Here is an 18,116-nt window from a genome sequence, read left to right on the forward strand (position 1 = left end):
GGAAGAAGTAATCTGAATTGTTTTACTTAAGTAAAAGTACTAGCAATACCACAATATATAAAAATGCTGTCAAATTATTACAGTGGAGTAAAAAGGTACAATATTTGTAGAAGTATTGAGAAATGGAAATTGACAAACAAAATAATGTTATGGAAGCCTTGTCTCCCCTTAAAATTGACAAACCTAAAAAAATATACTTAAGCACAGTAAATGTATTTAATTTACTTTCCAGTTTCCACCACAGCCTTCAACCCCGATTGGCTGGTGCGTGGTAGAGGTGCTGTAGGATACACAGAACTGGTTCAGTAGAGGTGCTTTACACATCGACAGACCCAGTAGAACTGGTTCAGTACTGGTTCAGTAGTGGTGCTTTATACATCGACAGGCCCAGTAGAACTGGTTCAGTACTGGTTCAGTAGAGGTGCTTTACACATCGACAGACCCAGTTTGAACTGGTTCAGTAGTGGTGCTTTACACATCGACAGACCCAGTTTGAACTGGTTCAGTAGTGGTGCTTTACACATCGACAGACCCAGTTTGAACTGGTTCAGTAGTGGTGCTTTACACATCGACAGACCCAGTTTGAACTGGTTCAGTAGTGGTGCTTTACACATCGACAGACCCAGTTTCCAGCAGATTGGCTCAGTCTGCCCTTAAGGCACGTTTTATACAGACGGAAAACCAATGTGTTGCTGCTTGGTGTCTGCACTGCATGCAGTGAAGAGTATTCACCACTTTCAAATTGATTACAAATAGATTACGTCTTCAATACCCACGTCTCCAAACATTTAACGACCTACAACCTCATTTATACATATGTACGTTTTAACGCAAACAAAATAGAGCGTTCCATCATTACAGTATGCGCTGTGAACTTGTAGATCTAATTATTTCATTAGTTATTTTTTAACGACATGGCTCTGTAGGTTAACCTAACAAATTCGATGTCTCTCTGTCTGTCTGTCTGTTCAGTGCTAATCTCACAAACCACTGGAAACACGCCACAGAAGTTGTATACTTGTTTTGCAATGGGAATCAATAGGCCATGAAGTACAGGATCCACATTGAAGCCACGGCGTATGCCACATGGATCTGGAGATCCACTGAAAATGTGTGAATATTTGAAGACTGTTATGGATACCAGGTTGAAAGTTGTTAAAAATGCCCTTTGCCTCTTCAAAGCCAACCTAGCCCTCCGGTGAAGAGGCTCATCTGACCATAAAAATACAAACCAGCCTCATCGTATGACACTGGCTTTCTTTCCAACACCATGCATGGCCTCAGGCCAAATACATCATCGTATTGGTTTCAAAACTAATTTGCTTGTACAAAGAAAAACGGAGTTAAAAACGTTCAAGCGCAACTCAAACTTAGTACTTATATTATACATTAGTAGTATGCTACTGGGTGCATCATGGACTACAAAAGGGTCTCTTACGCACATAATGTCCTTCAGGTAGCCTAGACGAAGGCTTTGTCAAGATCTGATACGTCATTTCAATAGAAACCCACAGACAACTATTGTGTGGGTTTCAGTGAGAGGGTGCTCTTCTGTGAGTGATCCTGGGACTTCCGAAGAAGAGTACACCCGGAAATAACGTGATGGTGTGTGTGTGTGTGTGTGTGTGTGTGTGTGTGTGTGTGTGTGTGTGTGTGTGTGTGTGTGTCGATTGTAACCCCAATCAGCTGCAGGGGTCAATGGGTCGTACTACAAACATACATTCCGTACTCCAGACAGACATACAGACTTGCATACACACACGTGGCCAGTCACTGGAGCTGTTAGGCACCGCTCAAAAACGCTGGTAAGGGCTAGGGTTTTTCACAGACTGACACGAGAAGTGCTCATTTGTCCCAGAAGAAGCCTTTTTATTAGCATTGATACTATGATCCATTTTCTGTGATGTATTTATATCATGATCTATTACCAGTGCAGCTTCTGAATCATAACTAGGCCGGTCCACTGTTTCTGACTTGTCATGCTGGGCTGAACTATGCAGGACTACCCATGACATATAGACATATACCCTTGGCTGTTATGCGTTAAGTCAAGTGTCATGCTCAGGGACACTTCAACACAGACCAAGGCCCAGCCGGAGGTGATCCGGCAATCTTCTGATTACTACTGTATACAGTTAATAAGACATCACAATCAATTTACTGAGATGTAGGGGAGTAGAAGTATCATGTATTGACAAATGGAAATTGTCAAACAAACTAAAAGTACCTCCAAATTGTACTTAAGCACGGTACTTGAGTAAATGTACTCAGTTACTTCACACCACTGACTGCACATATTGTGAGAACTGGGGCGTGGTGGAGATGCAGGACACGAAACAAGGAGAGAAGTGAGCCTTCCATTGGATGGCTGCTGATTCCGTCCATAAAGCTACATGAGTTGAATGAGCATCGCTCCGTACTAGCTTAACTCGCTTCGGGCCCTTATCTCCAGTTAGACACTGGACCGTGACCCGCTCCAACAGAGCTGCTGTAGAGGGCCAGCCCACAGCACCAGACTGTGGTGTGTGTGTGTGTGTGTGTGTGTGTGTGTGTGTGTGTGTGTGTGTGTGCGCACGTAAAATTCGCTCCACCTCCAGGCTCACTAGGAAGTTTCACCAAGAACTACAATGCTCCTGGGTACACACATTACAAAAGTGATGCAGGGTATTTGCACCACATACTGTCAAGAGCTACAAGAGAGAGGCTCATCATACTGTAAAGAGCTACTGTACAAGAGAGAGGCTCATCATACTGTAAAGAGCTACAAGAGAGAGGCTCATCATACTGTAAAGAGCTACAAGAGAGAGGCTCATCATAGTAAATACTGTAAAGAGCTACAAGAGAGAGACTCATCATATTAAATAGGACTTTAGGCTGCAAACACCTTAGCCTGCCTTTGATCTACCACTCTGACAATTATGACTCTGAATGACTATTACGCACGCGCACGCACACGCACATGCACACACACACACAAAATAAAGGATGGAGGGATCGATCAGGTGCGACTTATAAGGAATGGGAAAACTCCTCACTCAGTGTGCTTTTGAAGCGATGGCAAATTGACAATGACGTATCACACAGCTGTATGACGTGTCACACAGCTGGATGACGTGTCTATGGGCTCAGATCCATGCCAATATTATCTGTGTGTTCGTAAAAGAAAATGCGTAAAAAAACAATCCGTAAAAGAAAAATGCGTAAAAAAACAATCCGTAAAAGAAAAATGCGTAAAAAAACAATCTGTAAAAGAAAAATGCGTAAAAGTTACAGATGCTTTTTTTGGTTCCCCAGTGATATCACTGCCAAAATTCACATGACGGCTGAGAGCCAATCACTTACGAACAGAAAAAAAGCCAACCTAAATTACGAATGCTTTTTTTGGTTCCCCAGTGATATCACTGCCAAAAATCACATGACGGCTGAGAGCCAATCACGTGAGGCCTTTTCCTCTACCCAATCAAAAAGCTCCATAAGTCTGCCTGGCAACTGAGGTTGCCATGTTTGTCTGGGGCTACGTTATAAGTATAAGTATAAGTTTATGAGTTACAAGTTTAGCTATATTATATCCATATCTTGTCTTAAAACAACCACTCAATGGCATTATTGACTAATTCATTATTTTATAATGATATATATATATGATATATATATATATATATATATATATATGATATATGATAGCAGCCTCATCATACTATCATCATCATCACATCATCATATCATATCATATCATATCATATCATATACTATATATATATATGTATACTATAATTAGTGAATCACTGCCTGCACCAATCGCTCCCACTTTTCACACGGGGGGCAATATCGCACAACGGGCAAGGGCTAGTATAAAATAGTAATACATAACTTAAAAATATATATTTAATCTGGGACTGGGCTTTCCTGTCTATAGGTTTAGCTATATATCCATAATATCTTGAATTAAAACAACCAGTCAATTACACAAATTCGTTATTTTAGTAGCCTAAAATAAATAAAATAAATTCAGCTATATATCCAATATCCATATGATATTAAAACAATCGGCAAATAGGCTATATCCTAATTTCTGCACACAGGCATCATTATTTTCGTTCTGACGATTAAGTAAGGCATTGTATAATTTCACCACAGGGAGACGCTGTATGTACGTCTTGCTCACTGTCTCATGCACACACCACCCGCACCCCCCCCCCCCCCTGCCTGAAACAGGATGTGACGTTTATGGGCGTTCCAATCTAGTATGATAAAAATCGCCAAAGAAGAAGAAGTCTTCACCTATCTAGTCAGGAACCATGCTCGCTCGCGGCTAAAGGCTTCTCCCCATAGAGTGGCTTGGAACAAACAAATTAGGCTACACAAACCGACAGCAGCTGAGGGAGAACGTCACATCCTGTTTCAGGCAGGGGGGGGGGGGGGGTGCGGGTGGTGTGTGCATGAGACAGTGAGCAAGACGTACATACAGCGTCTCCCTGTGGTGAAATTATACAATGCCTTACTTAATCGTCAGAACGAAAATAATGATGCCTGTGTGCAGAAATTAGGATATAGCCTATTTGCCGATTGTTTTAATATCATATGGATATTGGATATATAGCTGAATTTATTTTATTTATTTTAGGCTACTAAAATAACGAATTTGTGTAATTGACTGGTTGTTTTAATTCAAGATATTATGGATATATAGCTAAACCTATAGACAGGAAAGCCCAGTCCCAGATTAAATATATATTTTTAAGTTATGTATTACTATTTTATACTAGCCCTTGCCCGTTGTGCGATATTGCCCCCCCGTGTGAAAAGTGGGAGCGATTGGTGCAGGCAGTGATTCACTAATTATATATAGTATATGATATGATGATATGATATGATGATGTGATGATGATGATAGTATGATGAGGCTGCTATCATATATCATATATATATATATATATATATATATATATATATATATATATATATATATATATATATCATATCAATATAAAATAATGAATTAGTCAATAATGCCATTGAGTGGTTGTTTTAAGACAAGATATGGATATAATATAGCTAAACTTGTAACTCATAAACTTATACTTATACTTATAACGTAGCCCCACATGGCAACCTCAGTTGCCAGGCAGACTTATGGAGCTTTTTGATTGGGTAGAGGAAAAGGCCTCACGTGATTGGCTCTCAGCCGTCATGTGATTTTTGGCAGTGATATCACTGGGGAACCAAAAAAAGCATTCGTAATTTAGGTTGGCTTTTTTTCTGTTCGTAAGTGATTGGCTCTCAGCCGTCATGTGAATTTTGGCAGTGATATCACTGGGGAACCAAAAAAAGCATCTGTAACTTTTACGCATTTTTCTTTTACAGATTGTTTTTTTACGCATTTTTATTTTACGGATTGTTTTTTTACGCATTTTTCTTTTACGGATTGTTTTTTTACGCATTTTCTTTTACGAACACACAGATAATATTGGCATGGATCTGAGCCCATACGTGTCACACAGCTGGATGACGTGTCACACGTCATATGACGCAGACTATGACTTATGAGTACAGTACGCTACAGTACAACAGTATGTTACAGTACAGTCAGCTACAGTACATTACAGTACAGTATAGTACGGTACGGTACAGTACAGTACAGTATGGTACAGTATAGCCTGCTACAGCACACTGGCCACCTGGATGGCGTGGCGCTAGAGTGAGACCACCGAAGGCCGGTCAAATTCTAGTCCATTCTAATCAGAACCAACCCTGGGAGGTACGCAATTCAATTAAATAAAAAAGTATAAAATAACTATTTTAGGAAAACATTTTAAATAGAAGGTTTAGTACTCCTGAGTAGGGCCCAAATGATGTTCTGAGAACCTGACAGTATATGAAACTGAGTCATAGCATATGCTTTACGGCACAGTTCAATAGTTCTTGTATTTGAATAGAGCCACTTGTCTATGCCTCTAACTCTCTGACTATACAGTAACTCTCTGATTATGCCCCTGTGATTACCGGCAGCTCAAAGCGCCTCGTATTACTGCCGCTGTCAGGAAGTAATCACATATCTCCATATGACACGTTGTGAGCTTGTATATCTGCTATTTTCTGCCGAGAGCGCTGTAAATAGGTGATGACTCTCGGGGTCAACTAAAATGTCACGATGGTGCCAGCCCTGTGGACTGGCACACCGTCCCTCCAGCCATGAGATTTCCACACACTTCTATTAACAGCTCAACCGTGTGCCATTACTAAAGCACTTGGATTGTCTCCGTCACAGTCAGTTACTCATACAAATACGTGTTCACACACGTGCATGCACGTGCGCACACATGCAAGCACACACACACACACACACACACACACACAGCAGAATATGAGAAACCACTAGAGCAATTAGTCACCTGGTTGGTGGTAGAAATGGATGACAGCATACATACCTCCCGAGTGACACTCTCTCAATGTGTGTGTGTGTGTGTGTGTGTGTGTGTGTGTGTGTGTGTGTGTGTGTGTGTGTGTGTGTGCGTGCGTGCATGCGCACACAATAAAGTTCTCAGTGTTCATTTAACCCATTTAGGCCTGAGGCCGATTCTAAAAACACCTTCAAAAGCCAGACCTAAGTTTTCTGAAGGCCTGCAGGGGTAAAACACCAAAAGGGGTTCCTGCTGAGACCATTAAATGGATCCACACAGACCCCTGTGGGTCCAATTAGCACAGAGGAGTTAGATGTGTGTTGTGTGTTGTGAAGGCCAGACGGTCTGGACAGGTGTTGGCAGCAACATCAATGTACTGTACATTTCACACAGAGAGGATGAGCACACACATAGTAGGATGTCTCTTTTCTATCAGCAGAGTCTCATGTCATGTGACATAAGCAGATGTTTAGCCAAGCCTCTCTGTGCTGTTCTCTCTGCAATGACAACCACCCAACTCGCCCTCTATCCCAGTGCGTCTCAAACCTTTCTCATGTCAATGATCCGCAAATTAATATTTGAAAAAGGACCCCAATCTGGAAATACTTTGTGCCAGAGACCACCATCTAAATTTGTGGAAAAAGCAGATCTACAACCTCAAGCACCTTGAATAAAGGCGCTATAATGCATTATGCATATTGTGTAGATCGGGTTTTTGTGTGTGCAACAAAACATAAAAAAAAAAGAAAATCAAACGATCGGCCACCGATTGGTGCAGCCGACATTCAATCCAAATGACTCGATTGATGATCGACAATTTACCCTATCTGGAGAAACCATCTTTAAGTGGTAGAAAAGTCAATCAGTTATATAGTATAATATAATTTTGCATCTTTGTGACAGGCCTAATCATTATCCCATTCCTCCCCACGAACAGGAACAGTTTTGACGTGGGTTTTGACATATAATAATTTAGGAAATATTCAACTGTTCTCCTTACACACAAGATCGGCATCGGCCGATCATCAGAAAAACAATCAGTGATCGCTCCCAAAAAACCTCATCGGAGCTTCCCTAAAATCTACAGTACAAGCTCATAGTGTAGATTTTAAAATGACAGATATAATTTAACCCATTTAGGCCTGACCGTCCTGACGTCGAAATTTTAAAAATGTCTTCAAAATCCTGACAGTTTTCTGAAAAACCTTATGTTTCTGTATCAGTGGTGCTCAAGTTCATGTCAAGGACCCCAAAAATTATATGTAATTGGCCGCCGACGCCCATCTGAAAATATGTTGTTCCAGGGACCTCCCCAGAAGCAAATATTTGAATTAAAAATGTTCACTCTGTAATAATAATATATATATAATTATATATATACCGTATTTAAAGATTTGCTTTAAAACACCAAAAGGGGTTCCCGCCCAAAATGGGTTAAAGTGGTTTTGATGCTGTATTTTGCTGGGGACCCCCTGGAACACCATTAAGGACCCCTGGGGGTCCCCAGACCCCACTTTGAGAACCCATTGCTCTCACCAATACTGTGAATGTTGGTTTTATTTTCTCTCTCTGAAGAAGTGTTAGTGTCTTTAGGTCCCATATAGTCAGAGTCCTTCCATCCTAACAGTCTATCACTCCCACATTACATGTTGTTCTGTTAAAGAGGGCGCTTTTGTTTACATACTGTATGAATGTTAAAGAGGCTATACATTTTGTTTACCGTACATATACAGTGAGAAGACCATTGCGTTGCAACTACGACAGCTGTATTCAGTTACATGTTGCCATGGCTACAGAGGCTGCTCTTGGCATGCCTACTACTGTACTGTGGCTACAGTAATACCTACTGTAATATCTGAATATATAGCTACAGTAAATCAATTGAAATATCCGAGTAATATACACTATCATAATCTACTGTACCGTGGCTACTTGAAAATCTGGCAAGCGTTTGCGTGTGGTCAGAAGCGTTTTCAGAGCATGTTTACTTTAATCAATCAATCAATTGTGTCCCGGCTTGGATCAATGGAAGTAACATAATTTGTTCCCGTCTGGAAGAAGAACTATTGAACACTCTTTACATCTGTGTGTTGGTTCAAAAAATATTGAACCAATGGAAAGAATTAAAAAGTACTTTGGCGAAAACCTCCCAATTCCATTGGATCTGCCAAACCAGCTAACTCCACCCGTTTAGCCATCTTTTTTTTATATAAAATCAGTGCTATTGAAGACCCTTTACGTCTGGGTTGGTGAAAAAAATATTGAACCAATGAAAATTATTAAAAAGCGCTTTGACAAAAAACAACTCCACTTGAGCTGGATGTTTTTTCATTTCCTGCAAAATGAAATTGTATCAGTTAGGTGGTTTATTCCAGATAATATTATACTGTATTACAATGAAATATTTGTTATAAGGTTTTTTAAAAAACAATTACAAACTATACACTATACACTATACACTATTGTTTTAGCATATCATTATTTTTTGTTTTGTTGCAATATCCTCATGACCCGCAGGTTGAGAATCACTGCTTTAGCCACTTAAACTGCAGCATCCGTATTGTGAGGAAAGCTTTCGATGAAAATAGCCCACCGACACGTTGCGAGCTTGTCGATTTTCAGCAAAAGCTTTCCTCAGAAAATACACTAGTAGAGAGCCCTGAGGGACCCCGGTAATACCAACCATATATGACATGATGAGATGAGATATACTTTATTGTCCCAGGAGGGGAAATTTGTCTTGGGCAAATAGTACATAGTTTAAAACACACATAGACAATACACAATACACAATAGCAATTGTACAATCATTGAAGAGGGTATTCACAAGGTATAGTATCACAGAGTAGAACCAGAACAAGTGTGACAAGTGCTACTGTATATGTCCAACACCTATGCTACAATGAGATTGATGTGATGCATACTTTAAGACAGACAACATGACGACCTCATTTCCCCTTCCTGCCCTGAGGTTCCCGGACACACAAACTCAGAAATGATGAATTTACTTCCAGTATCTCTTACTCATTCACCCATACACATTTGTATTACTATACTTGTGAGGACGTGACAGTTCAAGTGTGTCAACTGTCAATTGTATGAGGGCCATTTTTAACCCTACCTCCAAAGCCTGAGTTATACATACAGTAGTTGAGTGGTGTGCAGCTGTGCACTGAAAAACAATGTCCATTTCTCAAATTGTACTATACTTGTGGGGACATCTGAACCTCACAAGTATAGTCACACACACACACGCGCGCAACTGAGTCATGTTCTTGGCTCCGTCCATGTGTAGCGGTGCGACCCTCTGCATAGCAGTGAGAACAGACGAACAGCGGCTTGTGTGTGTGTGTGTGTGTGTGTGTGTGTGTGTGTGTGTGTGTGTACAGTAGTGCCTGCAGCATGCATGCACGTCGTGTCCATATGGCACCCATCAATCAATCTACACTGTGAAACCCGTCCCACAATGCTCTGGGGCTTCTCCAGTAATGCACACTCAAAACCTCAGTCTTCATGTAACTCTGAGAGGGTATGAATGTAACCAAATGGGCCTGTAAGGCAAACTAACGTTTGTCTATATGTATAACATATTTTGTCTATACACAATAACTACGATGGTAAAGGCAAATTATGGAACAGCTAGAACAACCTGGTAAGTTCAGAAAATGACATTGATCACTTTACTTATAATCATTATATACAAAATGTCAGATGAGGAGCCCCTGGGGACCCCCAGAACTGGCCCGGCCCCCTGGGCACGTTCCTGGGGGTCTAGATGTTCCGGGGACCCCCCACACGGTAACTCTGTCATCTCTCGACCGTTTCGCCACAACCGGGCCGGCACACGGGCACGTTCCTGTGGGTCTGGAAGTTCCGGGGACCCCCCGGGGACCACACGGACTTGCACCACTCAGTTCACATAGGTGTGATATTTATATTATATTACCCTTCATGGTATTTGGTTTTACTTAACAGAGTTTTATATTGTGGTATTGCTAAGAAATCCGAGTACTTCTTCCACCACTGTCTGTGCTGTGCCTGGTGGCAGCCAGCTGCTGCTCGTCCTGCTGGTGGGGAAATGGCCTCACTTCATCCTACCCAGAGGCCTGTGCATTGCAGGATGATGACAATGACACCATAAAGGAGATATTTAACTCATACACAGGTTAGGAATGCACCTAAACACTGCATAGTTACTATGGGGGAAAAAACCCTGGCTTGTTAAAGTGTGTTAATCTTCCCCTCTGCAGGCTCTGTGTGGAACGTAGGGGAGAGGGGATGGAGTTTAAGATTTGCTGACAGTTTGATGATTCAATGGAGTTAGGAGGTTCTGTTTTAACCAACACACAGGAAAAGGGTGTTCAATAGTGTTGATATATGAACAAATAAATAAAAAGGCTGAACAAATTAGTTAGGAAAAGTTAATTTTCTTCCATAATTCAAAAAAGTGTCTAAATCTAAATTAATTGCGCATGGAGAGAAATATTTTATTTTTTTATATATATTTTTGATACCGTGATTTTGTAACCCATTTTTCACCCGTGTATCAATTATCTAATGTGATCCTGGGCTCTACACACCCTCCGCCAACCTAGTCCCCATATATGGGGGACAAGGGGAGAGCAACGGACTCTGAGCTTCCTTCATGCTTGAGTGTCCAAGTTGCTCCTTTGCACCTGACAGGGGGGAGTTTCCCTGGTTGAACGTAGCGCGTGGAAGGAACACGTTATTCCAACCAGTTCCTTTCCCCTCCATCAGGCACCCCGGCTGGCCAGGGGGAGGCAGTACGCAGAACGAGTCCTTCTAAGGCAAGCTCTGCCCAAACGCCGCCCATTTCTTTTCCCTATATAATAACTGGTCATCATGTCTATTGAGAGGCTTTGCATGAACCACAGGGTGAAGCCAGTCAACAGCTCATCCCAGCCAAGTGGAGAGAGAGCCACAGCTGGTCATCCTCATGCTAATGGCTCTGCCGCTCACTTCACTTCTGAATAGCACTGTGATTGGATAACTCCTACATCACTTTGGGGAGAAGAGAAATCCACCGTTTATCACTGGGAGGAACCTACACTCACATATAGTGAAAGGAAAAACATTTAACTTTTTGATTTAACCTGTTTCGATCCTGCATTTCTTTCTTCTCTTGAAATGATGGAGCATGCAAAACAATAAACCTCTTATGTCCATATTCTAACTTTGTGTTTTTTCCTAAATGAATGCCCTACTTAAGTAACTTGATCATACTACAAACTACAAAAGCATAAAAAGTAGCAGATATACAACTCAAAGCGACAAGTTTTGAGCTTGTAAATCTGCTAGTTTAGCTATTTTTTTAATTTGAATCTTGAAAAGTAAAAGTTTTGGACGTTCTGAAGGGCTACACATCTGTGGGAGATGCGATGATCTGGGCGAGCCAAGAGAGCCACCTCACCCCCCCCACCATGCATGGTCTGGCAGAGACCTCTCCCGTTACGGAACACTTAACAGGCTAACCATATCCTGTAAATCCCCACACAGACCATAGCAGCACGTTATAGACCTACAACACCACCACTACACTACACACCAATCCCTCTGGTCTCGTTTTCCCAATAACTGGACTTTTACAAACTAAGGGGCAAGGCAGAGCTGTTGAAGTTATGCTGCTTGGCTGACTAAGTATTTCTACAGCAAACTGTGTGCTGTGAATGTCACCGTTGTGAATGGAAGCTGTGACAAATTCTTAAACACCATTGACTGCATTTAACAATAAGTGAATGCAACCTTCTATTAAAATACACAAATAGATATATGTTTTATACTGGGGCTGCAACTAAACTAACTTCAAATTAATTGATGAATCCATAACCTCTTAATTGATCAAACTACAGCATCACACAAATAATAGCAGATCTAAAAAGCTTGAAATGTGGTCTGGGAGCAACACACTTTGAAGCTTTGCCGATCTGCTATTTTTGCAATTTTATTTATTTGAATCTTGAGAAGTAACAGTTTGAGACATAGTCTATGACTCTTACACCAACACAGAGATGATATATTGATGACAATATTGTGGTCGTTTTACTCAAGTAAAATGTTGAATATAAGGACTTTTACTTGTAACACAGTATTTCTACATTGTGGCATGGCAGCACTTCTTCCAGCAATGCCTCTCATAGTTCAGAAGGCCATTGTTCTCTCTGATGTTGGACAGGCCGTTTAGCAGCGCTTAACACCAGCACACTCAAACTGATGAAATTGGCAAACGAAAGCCACTCGCAGTCCATCGAAATCGAATAACACAGACTAAACCATTATCTAATTCAGCAGGAAGACGAGCGCACTGTGCTTTACCCCCCCAGGACACGAGAGCTTTTAAACACCGGTTGCATTATTTACATAGTTTAACCAGGCATTATTGGGACTTCAATGAAGTGCAAGTTCTAACTATTATTTCTATTCCTCCTGACTGAGGGCATGAAATTGAACATAATGCTTATAATATCAACAAAACAGACGGCCGATCATTTGCAGAAATAAGTAAAATCACGCTTGAGTGGCGTCCAAATGGCTCTTTGCAATTAGAGAACACTTCAGACAGTAAGGTACTGTTATTACCTGGCTATAATTGGAATGACTCATTACATTTCTGCCTAAAATAGGGAAATCATGTAAAGCTCATTTGTCAGTCAATCAGTAAACCCTGAGTAAAAACCACATGTAGAAGGCTCTGAAAAGGGCATGTATCCTATAGGGACCACCATGCTCTCACACAGAGGGACAGTAGTTATTACACTACATGGAAGTAACAATTTCACAATGTAGAAATACTCTAGAAAAAGTCGTGTATTCAAGATGTTATTTGAGTAAAAAGTAAAAAATTATGTATCAGCATCAGAATATACTTACAGTACAAAGTTATCATTATGCAGAATGTACCATTACACACGTTTTTACAAAAGGTGTAATCTAAAATATCTGAATTTGCAAGCTCATAGAATAAATTAAGGTGCAATTAGTTATTTTAGGTATTGTGATAATAATCAAAATCTGCAAAGAATTAAGTAATTAAGTTGTCATGTGATGGATTAAAAAGTACAATATTTGCCTGTGAGATGTAGTGGAGTAGAAGTATTGAAAAACGAAAATACCTCAAATCTTAGGTAATGACTTAGGTACAGTAAGCACAGTAATGGAGTAAATGTACTTAGTTACATTCCAACGCTGCCAAGGAATGATGGAGGTCTGGTTCAGTCTTGGCAGGGATTCAAGTCACGTCTTTGATTATTCCACTATGAACACGGGCAAAAGCAAACAGCAAAGATGGCTGACTGATAGAGCACTCAACCATGTCCACTCCATCAACAAATCCACACCAGGTTTTTCTTTCCCCTCCCTTTCTTAAAGAAGCGTGTCGATGATCTAGATTAGGATCACTAAAAGCAAACCAATTGAGAAACCTAACCTACACAGTTTAGAAGAGGAAAGTGATAGTTTGATGTTCATGCCCAAGCTACGATAAAGTCATCATTTATCATCCGTTTTTAGATACAGACAGACAGAGATAATTTATGACTTCTAGATGAGTCTTGTTAAACCAGTGGTTCTCAATGTGGGGTCTGAGAACAACCAGGGGTTCTTGAGGAGTGAAGGGTCTGTAACTCCGGGAACCAAATGGACTGTTACAGGCCATTTGGTTGTACACTCTGGGAGTTCGCATCTTGTATAGTGTGGATTGGAGTCCCAGAGATTGTATCAAATAGGTGTCCATGGCCTAATGCATATCAAACTGGGTGTCCTTGAAATTAAATATTGGGGAATCACTGGCTTAAACATTGGCTGGCTGTTCAATATTGAGAAGTCTATATTAAGTAAGTCTATATTAAGTATGCATGCATGCATGCATGTACTGTACTGTACTGTACTGTACTGTACTGTACTGTACTGTACTGTACTGTACTGTACTGTACTGTACTGTACTGTACTGTACTATATGTATGTATGTATGAATGTCGGGGTAAGAATGGTGGTCCCTTATTGGCTGTTGATGGTGACATAACTAATGTACGTTTCAAGGTTAGTATAAGGTCAATAACGGGTCTAAAGGATTTAGAACAGCAGTTGTAATAGACATTAGTTAGTAGCAGTACAAATATTGTTTAAGATCAAAACTCGTAACTGCCCAGCTAGCTAATTTGCTATGACGTCAAAATCGTCACAACTTTCCACATCACCTTCTCCAAAGACAGCACATAGCAGAGCCACCCCTCGCTTACTGTGCTGCTGCATGTGACCTCAAACACCACAATGCAATCGCCCACTCCACAAACAAGAAACAAACAGCAAGGACCCATGCTTGCCACCACCAAGTGGACGGGAATACTCCAACATCACATCCAAAAACACACATCATGCCACGCAGAAAACGCACATCACTTTCAGATGATACACGTGCCGCCAATCATAAGCGTTTCACTCGCACTACAGCAACCCGGTAATCATAACATGTTGCATGTGTGTGCTTCTGCAAACTTCTGTCTGTGCGTGGCTGCGTGCTTAATCGTTTTCACACCCCTGATGCCCGTGCATTGTTGTGTCTTTCTGTGCATGCGTGCGCACTTTCCAATTCTAAGTCTTATCTACATGAGACATCTCGGACGTCATGTTGAGGACATCATATAAATTATGTGTCATATACGCACGCATGCACGTACGCACGGTTCACTGGATCTCAACCTGGGACCCCTGGGAGTATGTTATGTTCAAATGGAACCATCTGTCCATTTGTAGTGTATACTCTCTAGTTAAATTACCACTGAGGATTTTATATCATATCAAACTCACATGAAAAGGGTTGAGAATCAATGTAATGTACTGTAGACAGAAGAGCACAGCCTCATCTGTGGACTGGAGTGGTTATATCATCCGGTAGGACACGTGCTGTCACTTAATTGCCCCCACAGAAGCAGCCTACTGACTCAGCATATAAATGCATATTGGACACAGTACCACACACACACACACACACACACACACACACACACACACACACACACACACACACACACACACACACACACACACACACACACACACACACACACACACACACACACACACACACACACACACACACACACACACACACACAATTCAGTGGTTGCTGGTTTGCTTTCCATGTTGGAAATTTCACATGTATCATTTGCATTATATGTATTGTATGATTCATTGAGCTAAATGGACCATAATGGAAACAAGCCCCCTGTGGCTTTTATATTCCTTTTAGTCCCGTTTTTTTTTTCTTTCGTTTTTTCTTCATCAATATCAATCAATCAATATGAGAGAGAGAGAGAGAGAGAGAGAGAGAGATCACACCGTTCATGCCTGACACTGGAGCCTGCAGGTTTAGAACCGACATGAAGGATGCCGTCTTCCCCCCTATCCCCCCCCCCCCCTCTTCTCTCTCACTCACAGCTTGGCCATATTTCATACTCCACTTCCACGCGTCTTCTGGGTCGCCGGCGAGTGTTTGTGCGACCGTGTTAAAGGCTGTCACACCTGCAGCTGTAGCTCTATTCCACTGGACCAGTGGGGGGTGCACACACCGCTGCAACACACTTAATGCATCTGCAGCCCAGCACGGACTGAGCAGTGACTCTGAGTCCTTTGTTTCTTTTCCATCATGACCACCTTTACACACGTGATGTTAAGCTTGACACACATCCTGCGATATCAAATTAAATCCTAAAGTGATTGGAATTCTTTGCAATCCCGCACCTTAAATAATGTCCTTATGTATAGTATAATGCACAGTACACACACACACACACACACACACACACACACACACACACACACACACACACACACACTACAGTATGTGTACATTTATTTTGTGGATAAGAGCCATCTTGTTGTACGTCTGTACAGCCTGTAAATAAGCTAAGAGAGACCCTACGGCTGTGCCGTTTGTGAAACAAGCTTCTAAATATCTGAAACCCTTTACTTCGTGGCTAAATCGCTCAAACTGTCTTCTTTCCTACCTTGACCCCCCCCCCCCCCCCCCCCCCCCGCCTCTCTCTCTTCTATCCATTCTTTGTATTTTTCATGGAAAAATGACACGATGGAAACTATGCACAAAAACGAATTTCACCCACTTTTTTACTTGTAATGCTGTGATGTGACAATAAAGCTGATTCTGAATGTTTACTCTCATATATCTGTACATGGGAGGCAACAAATACAAATCCTGATTGATGAAGAAAACTTTGGGCGGGAACCCCATTTGGTGTTTTGAGCATTATGTTATACTTTTTTTTTATCGACCAAGTCCAAAATGGGTTAAATAAAGGGGAAAGTATACACTGGGCTGCAAGTACGAAATACAAATATTATAATATTATGAATAACACTTTTTTTTCTTTAGGAATGTGGTCCATGCATTGAAATACACTGAAACTATCAATCCATTGTATATTCCTCCCCTGCTTGACCAACTCCACTGTGAACCGGACAGGCTCAGAGCAAAGTGTAACACGATGAGCCTCGTAGTGAGCTTCAGCTTACCTTATTGCTGAGGGAAATGCAACCTCGGATGTCTGCTGACGTTCACAACTGAAAAGAAAAGAGAAGGGACATTCATGACACACATGCACACAGGTTTCGCTTATACACATGACAATATAATTGCAATTACAAACAAGCGACCCTATCCTACTTGACTGGCGAGAACTCGAGTGTTATTATTATTCCATGGAGCTCCCAGTCCGAGGCAAAACACTCATTACTGTGTATTTTTAGCGGCATATATTTCTAGTGGGATATAGCCATATGTCAGACTATTATTAGGGAGTGCTTGAGAATTAAGATACACTCCAAGGCAAAATGTGCAATTGCAACACAGCAGAATAATTAGAAGCTTATGTCAGGAGTCAGGAGGACACCATTACTGTCGGTTAAGTGGATGAATGTAAATTAGGTCTTGTACATGAGAAGAAATTGTCAAACGCAATGGTCGACTTGGAGAGAGCTATTTCAGTGTGGAATGCAGTCCTGTCTTAAACAATTAAATTAAGCAGTGCACTATTTTATACTTTATACAGTTGTGAGCTTGGATATATTTTGTCCACCAGCCCCCTCCCTGATCAAAAGGTTCTGATGTTTAAAGGTTCCGCTATGTTTGAGCGTGAATTCTGACTGGACTCAGTATGAATGTGTGACGTAATGATCAGCTGAGATGGGATATAGGAAGCTAGCTAGGCTGATTGATACAACCAGCTGACTGACAGCTGATTACAGGCATGCATGACAAACATGTCCCTGTATAAACTAACGCTGTGCTTCATTTTGGACCGATTGTGGTCCCCGAACACCACTTTGAGAATCAGTGCACTAAGGCTTTGCAGTGAAACCTTCCAGCAATGAAATGCTTTGGAACAGGTTGGAGGCAGTAGCGTGGCCTACATTGCCTTTCAGTGATGCTGGAACCCAGTCTGCAGGTGTTCAGCAAGAGCAGTAGAATATCTGCAGCAGCACAATACGCAATGGTTATTTATACATTAATAATATATAATACTGTACGTGCCCACTATAGGGTAGGTATCCTCACAAAAAACATGCAGTAATCCTGGTCTCTAAACTGCCTCCCCCTGGCCAGCCGGGGTGCCTGATGGAGGGGAAAGGAACTGGTTGGAATAACGTGTTCCTTCCACGCGCTACATCCATACCAGGGAAACT

General features: G+C 41.3%; 1 protein-coding gene across 4 annotated transcripts in view; it reads right to left on the reverse strand.

The window, feature by feature from the left end:
• Nucleotides 1-18,116, reverse strand: part of tln2a (talin 2a) — a 163,373-nt gene that overhangs the window by 105,889 nt on the left and 39,368 nt on the right. For all 4 annotated transcript variants that reach the window (XM_080766374.1, XM_080766373.1, XM_080766372.1 and 1 more), the window contains exon 2: nucleotides 16,947-16,994. The gene's annotated coding sequence lies outside the window, so the exon portion shown is untranslated. The remainder of the gene's footprint in view (nucleotides 1-16,946; nucleotides 16,995-18,116) is intronic.

Source organism: Protomyctophum bolini (assembly GCF_963924005.1).
Source record: "Protomyctophum bolini genome assembly, chromosome: 1".
NCBI lineage: Eukaryota > Metazoa > Chordata > Actinopteri > Myctophiformes > Myctophidae > Protomyctophum > Protomyctophum bolini.